Consider the following 13,880-nt stretch of genomic DNA (forward strand, 5'->3'; position numbering starts at 1 on the left):
TTCCTCCAGCTCAGTATGACTTCAGGACAGCCCTGCCCTTCTCAAAAAGGGTAGTTTTCTTAATTGTGGGGTGGAGACAAGGTCAGTGCAGGAAGGAGAGCAAATAGCAAAATTGGAAAATTTTGTCTCTTTAACCTGGTGTTAAGTAATAATAACAAATTATGGGTCGTGTCTACTAACTTTTCAAATGTATCAGATAACAGTCTGGGCTCAGCAGGAGCCATTGAGTTCTGTGCATCCTATTTCTTATACTCCTCCTGGGACCAGTGAGTTAGCCTAGACATTTTCTTCCGATGGTTATGGCAGAGATCCAAGGGAGCAGATCCAACTGCATGAGTACCTTTTCAGCCTTGGCTGTATCTCACTTGTTAGCATCATATTGGCCAAAGCAAGACACATGGCCAAACCCAACATCAACGACACTTATTCCTCCTATGGAAGTGAACAGGAGAAAGTGACTATTATTGAGCAATAATCCAATCTCCGACAAGCACTCATTATACACGAGTCACTAAGGCTACAAGTAAGGCATAGTCATTTGCCCTAGGAGCAGTAAAAAAATTGATCCTGAACCATTAGAACAGCGATCTTACAGCTAATGGAAATTGTAGAGAAGGAGTTAAAACTCTAGTTCAAATGAACAGAAATTCTCAGGCTCTTAGGATTTTTTTCTTTTAATTTCACACCCTGGAGGATGTTAAACTTGGATTGCTGGCAGTCTACCAGAGCATTGTGTTGAGCTGAAATCCCCTGCTATTAATAACCAGGGATACTGTGATTTTGAGATTTAAACCATGATCTCATGTTAGAAGCTGCAGAGTGCCAGGAAACTGTTTGGGTTCATAACACTTGTAAAAGCACTTGAGCAAAGATGCTGGGGACTAAAGGGGAAAATCATAAGCAGGTCTGCAAACAGGGCTGCAGGGCTGCATGGCTTTGTCTCAGGGACTCGCAGTAAGAAAGGTGCAACAGAAAACTGAAATATGCGGGCCATCCTGCCACTGAGAGCAACCATCTGGGGTTATTGACATGAATAGCTGGAGGGGCCAAGGAAGATCTTGATGGATTGCAGAGAGCAGGGCCATGGCCTGGGTAGACTGATGCCTGATGCCTCCTCTCCCCTCCCCTTTTTAAAAAAAATATATTTTATTGATTTTTTTTTTACAGAGAGTAAGGAAGAGGGATAGAGAGTTAGAAACATCGATGAGAGAGAAACATTGATCAGCTGCCTCTTGCACACCCCCTACTGGCTCCCCCCTTTTTTGAGGCCCCTCCTTCAACAGTTAGTATTGGTATTAAAGTGAAGCCTGAGGAAGGCTCAGAAAACCTAGGTCCAGAGGAATGTTGAAAACCTAATGTTTTTTTTTTTCTTCTTTTCCATCCAATATTTAAAGCAGTGAAGTCAGGCACCCGAGCTGAAGGGCTGGGTTATGGTGTCCAGGATCCCCAGATTCCTCCAAGTCTGACTCTTGACCACACCCAAGGATGACTGAACACAGGAACAGAGTTGATGGAAGATTTCAGGTTGTGTGTAATCCATCTTAGAACCCCTTTTGAGGCCCCTCCTTTAACAGTTAGTGTTGGTATTAAAGTGAAGCCTGAGGAAGGCTCAGAAAACCTAGGTCCAGAGGAATGTTGAAAACCTAATGTTTTTTTTTTTCTTCTTTTCCATCCAATATTTAAAGCAGTGAAGTCAGGCACCCGAGCTGAAGGGCTGGGTTATGGTGTCCAGGATCCCCAGATTCCTCCAAGTCTGACTCTTGACCACACCCAAGGATGACTGAACAAAGGAACAGAGTTAAATAGAAAAAAAATGTACTGGGATACATGATGGAAGATTTCAGGTTGTGTGTAATCCATCTTAGAAATATCTGCTCTGGTCCAACTCTCTGGTTTCACAGTTAAGGAAGCAAAAAGCCTTTCTTGGGGTCACCTAAGTCTATGGCAAGGGCAGGAGAGAACCAGTCTGTGGCCTTACGGCAGCAGCTAACAGCTAACATTTAGTGAGGCCTTGCTGGTGCTAGGCTGTTATAAACACTATATGTAAATATCCTTTTGTCGTCACTAAAATTCTATAAAGTAGTTACTATAATTATTCCCACCTAACAGAGAAGGTAAATGAGGTACTAAGACCCCACACAACTTGTCTATTGTCACACAACTAATGAGTGGGGAGCAAGGATTTAAAATCACGGGCTGACTTAGAGCTTAGATTCTTTATACATGGTGGGGCAAAAGTAGGTTACAGTTGTGAGTACCTGAAACACAGTTTATTCCTGTATTATTATTGATTAGTTATTGTATTATTTCCTATACAAGCAACTAACTATAAATGTACTTTTGCCTACCCCTGTACGTATTATTTATCTATTTATTCATTTATTTACTTATTTATTAATTAATTAAATTTATTGGAGGTAACATTGTTTAATAACATTATATTACATTCATTGTTATTCTGCAGTGAGAGAGAGCTAGTTAGACCATGACATACACTACAGATCCCTAATAGACAAGGATGTCTCTCTTCTTGGAGACTGGCGATCCCGTAATTGTAAGGCATCGGAGAGCACTTAGGTTTTCTCTACAGAGAGGTGAGGCTGGAAAATATAATGCTTTGTGTTCGAACAGCCGCAGGGAAGCTGGGAAGCCTTTGGAGCTGTCACAACTAATGAGTGGGGAGCAAGGATTTAAAATCACGGGCTGACTTAGAGCTTAGATTCTTTATACATGGTGGGGCAAAAGTAGGCTTACAGTTGTGAGTACCTGAAACACACAGTTTATTCCTGTATTACTATTGATTAGTTATTGTATTATTTCCCATACAAGCAACTAACTATAAACCTACTTTTGCCTACCCCTGTATGTATTATTTATTTATTTATTCATTTACTTACTTATTAATTAATTAAATTTATTGGAGGTAACATTGTTTAATAACATTATATTACATTCATTGTTATTCTGCAGTGAGAGAGAGCTAGTTAGACCATGACATACACTACAGATCCCTAATAGACAAGGATGTCTCTCTTCTTGGAGACTGGCAATCCCGTAATTGTAAGGCATCGGAGAGCACTTAGGTTTTCTCTACAGAGAGGTGAGGCTGGAAAATACAGTGCTTTGTGTTCGAACAGCAGCAGGAAAGCTGGGAAGCCTTTGGAGCTGTCCAAGGTGCTACCTCCCAATTTCCAAGCATCTTTGTCTGTTGGCACCCGTTACCAATATTTACTAACTTTTACCATAGAAGTCTAGAATTTTATGTAAGTGTTGAAAAGATTACAATAAATAATACTTGTATTTCTACTGTGTTCTAGGCATTTTATTTATTTTAAAAATAATTTATTTTCATGGGCATTTTAGATTTGTTATGTCAGTGTAGCCTCACAACGAATCAATGACCAAGAGGGTATATAGGGAGAAAATGGTGATGGAAGAAAAATAAAATAAAAGGGAAAAAAGAAGAGAGAATCATGTAAACTACTAACTGTGTTACAAGGAATCGTGAAGCAATTACTTGTTAGAAGTAAACTGGGATGTGGAAAGAGGTGACAAGAAAGTCCTTATGCAGCCCAGGTCTTATGATCTAGCTGCAAGGGAGGCTGGTCTTGCCTCTTCAGCTTCTACAGTGGGAGGTGGATCCTGCCTCCCACCAGGTTTCCTAAGAAGGGAATCTGAAGCCATAGGAAGGGCATTTGGATGTTTAGCAGCCAAAACAAAACACAACAAATAAACCAAACCACCAACAAACAATGTCCCCCACACATGCACGGAGGTTACATTTTATATCATGAAATCAGGGTATCTAGAAACACTTTTTAATGTTTATTTTTCAGATATAAATATAGAGTGTCCTAAGAATCAAAGCACTTGCAGTCACAACTAAAAAGGTCAGGAAATTGCCTGGTATTTCATGGCTGGGATTTCTCAAATTGTAGCCTATTACAGACTGAAACAGAGCACCACTTGACCTTTTCCTGTGGCAAGATGTTGTATTATCGGAATTCCCTCTTTTTATGATTTTTTTTGGCCCTTTCACCCTTTCCCAATTATTTGAATTCAGGCCCAAGAGGAAAGAAATGAAGAGAAAAGATATGGTCTGAAATTTCAGGTTAGGGGTGAACCAACTCTCTTTTGAACTTAGAGAGGAAAGAGTTTTTTCTTGCTTATATGAGTAGAAGATGGGATTGGGAACCGGGAAGCTCAAATCCTAATCTTGGGAAAGTCCCTGCCTCCCTGGACCTGAGATTCCTCACTGATGGGGCCCTGGATTGGAGTCAGGAAGACCCAGAGGGAGGTGGTGGCCCTAACAGATTGTGACTATAGCACTACCAGCCCACCCCCAATAGTTCCCCAGCAGAACTATTATAACAGCACTAGAGACCAGATGCATGAAACTCATGCAAGAGTAGGCCTTCCTTCCTCCGGCTGCTGGCACCGGCTTCCCTCGCAGCCTGGGCTTTGTCTGGAAGATCGTCCAGTCTAATCAGCATATTATGCTTTTGTTATTATAGACAAAAACACTCTGAGTGAGATTGGTCCTTGGGCTGATGGTTGTGTCCTATTATAAAATGTTTAAGAAATTAATCGTGTGCCCTATCAGCCTAGGCCTCTTGGTGTATGTGAAGGGAGGGGACTCGGCACCATGAGCAGTTAAACGCCCGGGTTATGACCTCAGACTAATCTCAGTTTGGAGATCAGCTCTACGACTCATGAGTGGAGGAGCCCTAGGAAAGTTCCTAAGCCTCCACACCGTGGTTTCCTTGCACACTCTGATCATGCCCAGCTTACAGGTCCCTTTCAGACTCATTGTAAGAGTTAGATAGATGACAGGGGTAACGCATGTGGCACAGCCTGAAGGAGACTCCACCCGAGGGGCCTTTGACAGACAGGTGGCTGCAGGAAGTGCCTGATGGGGCTGAGCGGTGGACAAGAGGTCAAGTGTGAAGCACCGTCCCCCAGTGGAAAGAGGAATTTGGAATCGTTTCCAGGCAGATGGACTGAAAATGTTCTTAGGATCACTGGCAGGTGAACTCTGAATCTGTGTCTTATTCCTCTTTTGCCTATGGATTCCCCAAAGTCAGCCAAGGGAAGGGCTCAACGTGTCTTTCTCAAACAGAACTGAGTCTGTGAGCGAGACCAGACTTCAGACTTGTATCTGGCAGTTTCCCACTCAAATTCCTACATCGGTTGTTTTTCATTTTCAACCCCAAATGGAACATATCAGGTCTGATTCGTTCCCTTCCTTATTGTACGTGACTAAGAGTGGTGTGTGCGAGATGTTTTTTAAACTCATTGTTAAGTAGCTCCCACGTGTCTACATACATCTGCATCCACACTGCAGGGGAAAGGAAAGAAAAGAAGCAGGGCCTCATTCTACAGGGGGAAGGGAAGTCTAAGTGGGTGCACAAGAAATCCACGTTACCCTAGGAGTGATGTGGCCTTTAGCAAAGAAAAGCAACAAGAGTGTACTGTTTTAAAACAGAGAAAATATCTCTTTAAAATCTAGCTTTTCCAAAAAGGTCAGAGAAGTTTAAGGTTTACTCAAGTGTAAATGTCAATGGGAATAAGTGATACCTGTGAGAAAGTGGGGAGACCACTGACCTTTTATCCAAGAGGAGGCTAGAAATGATGTCGAAGAAGGGCGAGGGGAGGAAAAACACCATAAGGATTTTGAAAAAGGGAAAGAAGCCAGAATCAAGGAAAACCTAATGAACCGAAACCGTTAGTGCCACACACACGATGCTTTTAGTTGCAAAGCTCTACACAATCTGGTTAAATATTTAAAAGGGTGATCTATTAGGTTATTAACTGGTCAACCTGCAGGAGAGGTTTGACTCTCAATGTGAGCCCGGACTTTCTCTTTTAACCTCAGAACCGGGCTTCATGCTCACACATATTTTCCTCTCGTAGGGCCAGGGGAAAATGGGAATTTTCCACATGCACACAAAAGAATCTGCTCACTGGATAACAAACAAACCCCAGAGTTGGTCTCTGCCATGCTCCTTGAAGATGGAAACAAGTTCTTATTCTTGTATTTATCCTTCCAGAATCTATCACGTTGCCTCATTCAAAGGAGGCATTCAGTCAATGTTTGTTGAAGGGAGAAATGAATTGCTTTTTCCTGTCACAGTGGGATTTGGAAGCCATATCCTGGTGATGGGCTCACCCAGTCTTCTTCCTTTTTTTTTTTTTAAAAAAAGTTATTTTTATTGTTGAGAGTATTACAGATGTCCCCCATTTTCTCCCCTTTGCTCTCTCCACCCAGCTTCCGCCCCACCCCAGGCCTTCACCACACTATTGTCTGTGTCCATGGGTTATGCATATATGCATATAAGTTCTTTCGTTCATCTCTTTCTGCCCTCCCTCCCCCCACTTCCCTCTGATATCTGTTAGTCTGTTGCATGCTTCCAGGTCTATGGTCCTATTTTTTCCATCAGTTTATTTTGGTCATTAGATTCCATATGTATGTGAGATCATGTGGTATATGTCTTTCTCTGACTGGCTGATTTCTCTTAGCATAATACTCTCCAGGTCCATCCATGCTGTCTCAAAGGGTACAGCTTCACCCAGTCTTCTTGTTTCTTCCCACCTTTTCGTCTCACACACAAGAGATGTGTGTCCTAATGCAGGACGAGAGAAAGTCCCCAGTACCTTGAACAATCTTCTCTCCATGTTGAAAAAGTCAACCCATGACAAGAAAGCAGTGGTTCATAGCTCCTCTGCCAAGCGATGCAAACTATATTTCATCTGAGTTTCCCTAAACGTCAAACACAGAGACTGAAAATTCAGACTCTGCTCTCTCATGCTGTGGTTTCACACTGTGTGTCTTTACCCTTCTCTCACCCTGATTAAGCAATAAAAACTTGAAGGGCAAAATCTATAATATCTACTTCTCTGTATCCCACACAGTACTGAGCACAAAGCTCTACAAAGTCCTGTGAAGGAAAGGAAAAGATTAACTGCAACTGCTCCAGTGCTGCAGCCCAAACAAACCATGTCAGAGTGACATTTTCCTGCTGAATGCTGGAAATTTTTAGGGTACATATAATTCAAAGGCTTGGCACAAATTGTTTCTGGGATAAGCCAGTTGTATCCAAGATGGTTGAATGTCTGTTCTAAATCTTTGTACTTAATCGTTTCCTTCTGATTCTTCAATCTGAAAGGCTGCTGGACTTGGAAAATATAAAATCGAGGTTCTTGCCCAAGTTTTGTCATTTATTAAAATTTTAAAATAGGGATAATAATATCTCAGATGCTGAGTTGTAAAACTTGAATGAGTTGACAAAAGTACCTCAGAAATTATAAAGTACGATACAGAGGCCTATAGTACTTTACATCTTGAAATTTATCTAAGAAATCCTCCTATTAGATATTGAGTTGATCTGACTTAAAATCCTTGGAGATATTTTCATAGGAGACCTTTGAAAACTATGTCCTGAGTTAGGGTTTGCAGGGGCCCTGCTATGCAATAGTTGGTCGATATTTCACCAACAGGCCTTGGTTTGTGCTCAAAGCTAAATTATCTCATGATAGCTACCATGGGGACAAATAATACAAGGAGTGGGTTTATTGGAGGGTGAGTGTTTTTAAAATCATTTTACCCCACAATCAGTTACAGTGAGAGAGAATATCTTCATCACATTACCTCCATTATAACAAACCATGAGAGCCCTGGCTGGCGTGGCTTAGTGTTTCGAGTGTCAGTCTGCGCACACATGTATCCAGGTTTCAGGTTCGATCCCCGGCCGCATGGGAGGCAACCAATTGATATTTCATCTCTCTCTCTCTTCCCCCCTCCCTTATGCTCTCTCTAAATATATCCTTGGGTGAGGATTAACAACAACAATTAAAAAAAAAACCCACTAGAGAGGAGAAGTATCATTGAGATCAGTTTCATGGTGCGCTCCTCCACCTTCATCGGCAAACTGCATTTCTAATAGTAACGATTATTTTACTCGCCTCAGTGGAAGAAAGGTTATTGAGTATTCTCCAGGTCTCTGGGGGAATCACTATAAAGTGAAGTACTTTACACAGTAGGTAAACCATAACTCTTACTGACCTTCTTGCAGTTAGAAAAGGCACATCCTATTTAAAGACACATCGCTCCCGTTGTCTGGGGACTGATATTTGAGGAAAGTCACCTATCAGTTATTAAGTAGCTTCTAGACACTTGTCTCCATCATTGGACAGAGAGAAGTCATGTGGCCACTTCTGGTGAGTGGTGACAGATTAAGGAGATACAAAATCTGAAGTGATTGTTTTTATGCGCACGCACTACTAGATGAATTGGACTTACCAGACAGTTTAGAAAAAGGGATTCAGGCACCAGTATGTTTGTTCACTTTCTGAATGTGAGTGTGAGAGGCAGGTGCCTTGGAATTGACATCTGCCTCCAATTTTAACTTCTTCAGTTGGAGAAAGAACATAACTGTGAACCCAACTGTGAGCTCATTGAGGGCAGAGATCTGTAGCTTACCTTTCTGTCTCCTTAGCACCTAACATTTCCTATCCATTTAACAACGATTTTATCCAAACCAACATTTACTGAGGCCACAGCGCAGACAGGAGCGACAGCCCCTGTCATTGATGTCCCTCCTCCTTTCACAGCTGCTGCCATTGACGAGGTGATGGAGGCAGAAATGCCCTTGGTCACGTGTATCGTGGAAGGAACCCCCCAGGGAAAGACCAGGCTGATCTGGCCCAACCACCCCGGTGTCCTCAGTCCAGGAGAATGTGAAATTGGCATCAGGCCCGGCCATATCACAGGAAAGGAAGAATCGGTATCGTGTCCAGATCTGGCACCCTGACCTATGAAGCGGTTCACCGAGCAACGCACGCTGTTGGACTGGGCACTCCTTGTGCATTGGCATCGGGGGCGATCCTTTTCCCGGGACAGATCTTATTGACTGTCTGGACGTCTTTCTGAATGATCGGCCGCAGAAGGCAGCAGCCTGGTTGGTGAAAGCGGTGGGAATGCCGAAGAAAATGCTGCCGAGTTTTTGAAGCAACATAATTCAGGTCCCGCGGCCAAGCCTGTGGAGTCCTCATTGCTGGCTTGATGGCTCCTCCCGCCAGGAGAATGGGCCCGGCCAGCACGATGATTGCGGGAGGAAAAGGTGGGGCAGAGGAGACCACCTCTGCGCTTCAGAGCGCAGCTGGGAGAACCATCTATAAGGAGTGTGAAAAGAAGAAGATGCCGTGAAAGGAAAAGCAAGAAGTGCCCGAAGCCCGGAATGAATCATTGTATAAAGTGAACCAGCAGCACTTGGCTGCTCTTGTCCTCTGTCCGTGGGCCTGCGCCTGTCCCTGGGTTTCCAGGGCGGTGGGAAGCCAACACAGAGACAAGCTTTAGGAAGGTCTGTATTGAGACATTTTCACCTCATTGTGTAACAGGGACAGCCAATGAATCTACCCTTTGATTTGGAAAAAAAAAAAAAAGCAAAGCTGCTGAATGTGTTATCCTTCTGTTAAGTCCCACAACCATGTTCTTCTCGCCATCAATTCTCATTAAAGGTTGGTTGAGCCTAAAGAAAATGCCAGTTTTGCTAATTACTAAAGATATTTAAGGAATAATCTCCATCTTACAATGTTAGATGAAGCATATAAATAGCAGCCAAGATTGATTCATGACCAAAGCAAACTGGAGGCAATCAATCACTGAACTCATTTATTCCAGAGCATTCAATAGAGAAATGTGGTCTAAAATGTGGCAGGTGAGATGGTTTTAGATAATATCCAAAGTGAATATTTAATTTTAATAGTTGTACTTTTTATTTTATAAGAAAAATGTTGGTTTTTCTATTTATGGGAATGATATATTTAAATTTAAAAGTCAAGTTGAGCTCTAACTGGTTTGGCTCAGTGGATAGAGTATTGGCCTGTGGCCTGAAGGATCCTGAGTTCAATGCCGGTCAAGGGCATGTACTTCGGTTGTAGGCTCCCAGCCCTGGTTGGGGGCATGTGGGAGGCAACCAATCGATGTGTCTCTCTCACATCAGTGTTTCTCTCTGTCTCTCCCTCTCCCTTCCATTCGCTCTAATAAAAAATGTCAATGGAAAAAATATCCTCGGGTGAGGATTATAAATAAATAAATAAATAAAATAACAATAGCATAGGTGGTAGAAGAATATGGGAGAAAAACAAAGATGGTCCACAAATGACTAACGTATGCAGCACAGACCAACCAGTTATATGATCACTCATAAGTGAAGATATTTTACTTCTCAGCCTACTCTCAACTTTCATCCAGGGTTTACTATATATCATGCACCAGGCCAAACATTTTACTTGTATCAGCTCTTTTTGTCTTATAACAGTTGTCACCCGAGAACCATTCTTTTCTTATTCTTAAGCTAGAGTCCCAGCTCACGAAATTTGTGCGTGGATGCAGTCCCTAGGCCCAGCCTGCGATCAGGGCCATCTTCCCCAGCTGCCCGCAGTCAGCCCCCCTGCCACCCATCCCCGGTTCCCCGTTCGCCATTGGGTGATCAGAGCCTGCTGACTGGGAAAGGGACCAAGAGGTGGTCAGTGCATCTCATAGTGACTGGTTGAGTGGTCATTCTGCTGTTAGGGTCAATTTGCATATTACCCTTTATTATATAGGATAGAGGCCCTGTGCACAGGGGGGGGCCAGCCAGCCTGCCCTGATGGGGGCCCTGGATTGGGGTGGGGTCTCTGCTGGGGGGTGGGGTCGATCGGGCTGAGGGGCCACAGTCGTTCTAGTCTCTGGTTGTTCTGATTGTTTCGCTGTTTTGGTCACTGGGCTTTTATTATATAGGGTAGCAGAACTCTGATTTTATTGGGGTGGCAATGACTCTCCATTCAAAGACTACATTCCCAGGTTGCTTTGCAACCAGGAATGCCATATGACTCTTTTGACAGAGGAGCTAAAAATGATGAGTGGAGAAGTTGTGTGGCACTTTTCAGACTGGCTACTACATGAAGCTAACTCATATGGAAGGGTGCACATTTGTTTTTCCCTTTTCCTCCCTCTTGCTGTCTGGAATGCCGTTGTGATAGCTGGCACTCCAGTAGCCTTCTTGGAACATGAAGTGAGTTCAAGGATGGATGCCCAGTGCTAGAATGGGGGAATAGAAAGAGAGTAGTACGAGGCCTCGGTGACTATTGAGCTGTATCTCTGCTTGACTGTCCACCTCAGATCTCTTTTTCCTGAGGTAGAAATAAAATTCTATCTTTAAAACTTCCTTTATTTGAGGTTTTTGGTTAAAGCAGCCAAACCACTGATAGAAGGTGAAATATCAATTTGAATATAGGTAACTGTAAACAGAGCTTATGGAAGCTTACACAGAAGTTTATTTTTGTCACATAAAACAGTAAAGATGTGTGTGGCTGTTCAATGGTGCCATTCAGAGACCATGTTCGCCTCTGTTCTTCCACACTTACTATGCTGGCATTCATCCTCATGCTTGGTGCCTCATGGCTGCAAGAGGGCTGCTGTAGCTCCAGCCATTATGTCCACACAGCAGGCAAGAAGAGATGCAAAGTTCTGTCCTCACAAGGTATTGTCTTTTTATTTGGGGAAGGAATTCCTCCCCAGCAGAGTTTTCCCAACATCTCATCATATAGCACTGCTTCTCCTGGATCTGTAGTGGGGTCTGCCCCACTGAAATATATTGGGTTCCATTACTAGGGAAGAAGGAAGTGGGGAGAGACTGGCTAGGCCATGGGCAGTGAGGAAACAAAGCCTCAGAGTTAAGGTGACATGCCAATATTACACAGGGTCTTTGGTCTCCAGGACACAGAAGAACAAGGTTTTGAATGAAGCTCAAACCCTCAAACCTGGGGTCTTAACCACTTTGACAAACTTCTCTCAGAAAGACCTTAAACATCATTGCTTTCCCTTCATCAAGTTTTAGACTCTGTTAGAGATTTTATACAGAATCCAGGTTAAATGGCAGGTAGAGCTAGAGAGACCTGAAAAATCTCTTTCAAATTAAGCTTCCAGTGCTGCTCTGGTAGAACCTTTGAAATGATGAAAATGTCCTATGTTATGCTGTCCAAGATGGTAGTCAGTAGTCACAGCTATTGAGGACCTGAAATATGGCATTATTATATGTCAACTAGAGGCCTGGTGCACGAATTCATGTACCGTGGGGTCACTCGTCCTGGCCTGCAGGACTGGGCTGAAACCAGCTTTCTGACATCCCCTGAGGGGTTCCAGATTGCGAGAGGGCAAAGGCCAGGCTGAGGGACCCCACTGGTGCACAATTGAGGCTGGGGAGGGACACGGGAGGTTAGTCATCTGGGGAGGGACTGTGGGAGGGCTCCAGGGCATGTCCAGCCTGCCCTCAGTTCTGATTGGCCAGACCCCAGCAGCAAGTTAACCTACCGGTTGGAGTGTCTGCCCCCTGGTGATCAGTGCACATCATAGTGACTGGTTGACCAGTTGACTGTCTGCCCCCTGGTGGTCAGTGCATGTCACAGCAAGTGGTTGAGCAACCTTAGCATATCATTAGCATATTATGCTTTGATTGGTTGAACAGCTGACCGGTCGACCAGACACTTAGCATATTAGGCTTTTATTAATAGGATATAATAGGGGCTAAGAAACTGAATTTTTAAATTTTATTTAATTTCAATTAAAACAGCCACATGTAGCTGCAGAACCTCAAAATGTTAGTTCCCAGAATACACCCACTCCCCAAGTGCTAAGAATCAACACCCTCTCTGCCCAAATAGATATTTTTGTTTTTAAGAATTAATGGCCCACTGTTGCTTTTCATGAAGTGGTATTAAAGGCCAGCACAGGTAATTATTTTATTTAAAAAAGTTCAGTGTGGACATAGTCATGTTATAAAAGGATTGAGCTGTGAATAATACTGATTTATGGAGCCCCAAGTTTACGTCACAGTAAGTCAGGCTTGCTTGTCTGAAGTTCCAGGAGGACAGAGCTTTGGGCCAACATAAGAAGAAAGGTCTGGTAAGCAGAGCTGGTCCGCTGTGGCACGGGGTAGCAGCAAGAGGTACTGAGCCTCCCATTAGTCCCTACGCAGGACTGCTCGTACTACCTTCAATACAAAAGCCCATGAAAACTTTCCTGAGCCAGTAATCACTTTGGATCGTTAGTCTCCAGGACACAGCTTAAATGCTTTGCCCTAAGATTGTGTCCAAAGAGATGAAGGTATTTTAGGATATGTCCTGTTCATGGATCTCATCTGGAAGTCTCAAGAAAAGCCAGTAAATCCCATCAGCTTTTCATCTCCCATAATACCAGACTCTGCTCCATTCTGTGTAAGTAATCACTCAGAGCAAAGGAGCATGCTCCAATGCAAATTGAACTCGTAACCGGAATGGGAGCTCAGTTCTAATTTGCAAACATAGTCAGCATTTTTTTTTTTTAAAAAAGGGCTACTGAGATATGTATGTTGATGCCTTGGCAAAGCCCCTCATACAATATGCAAGACCTTAGATGACAAATGATATAGTATGGGAGTTGTTAATGGTGTCTGTGCTTAAAAATACTAATGATTATTCAGGAAACCCAAAAACTAAAGTTGAAAACTTTCTGTGCCCTCTACCTTAAGATTAAGAAACAGATGGCCATCTCTAGAGCTCTCTATTTCCTGTAGTTGTGAGTGAATGCAGCCACAGGAGCCTATTTTATGCTAAAAGCCTCCTCTGCTAGATGTAATCTTTCCACACCTGTGGAAAAATGAATAAAATGAGAAAGACCCACTCGCTCTGACCTTGGCTCTCAGGCGGATGATGCACCGAAAATAGTTTTCTTTTCTCCCTGACGGACGCTAATTCCAAAATGACAGCACTCTAGCCTTTTGACAGTTTCATCCTTAAGGTTTGTGTGGAAAACGAGGATGCCTGACCCCAACCGTGAACTTCCTTGGTGTTGACCTTGGGCC

The 13,880-nt window shown here is 43.2% G+C and overlaps 1 pseudogene; it reads left to right on the forward strand.

Moving 5' to 3' along the window:
- The first annotated feature begins 8,333 nt into the window (after positions 1-8,333).
- LOC102244134 lies at positions 8,334-9,205 on the forward strand (annotated as a pseudogene).
- The last annotated feature ends 4,675 nt before the right edge of the window (positions 9,206-13,880 follow it).

The sequence above is a fragment of the Myotis brandtii genome, unplaced genomic scaffold (assembly GCF_000412655.1).
Source record: "Myotis brandtii unplaced genomic scaffold, ASM41265v1 scaffold32, whole genome shotgun sequence".
Classification (NCBI taxonomy): domain Eukaryota; kingdom Metazoa; phylum Chordata; class Mammalia; order Chiroptera; family Vespertilionidae; genus Myotis; species Myotis brandtii.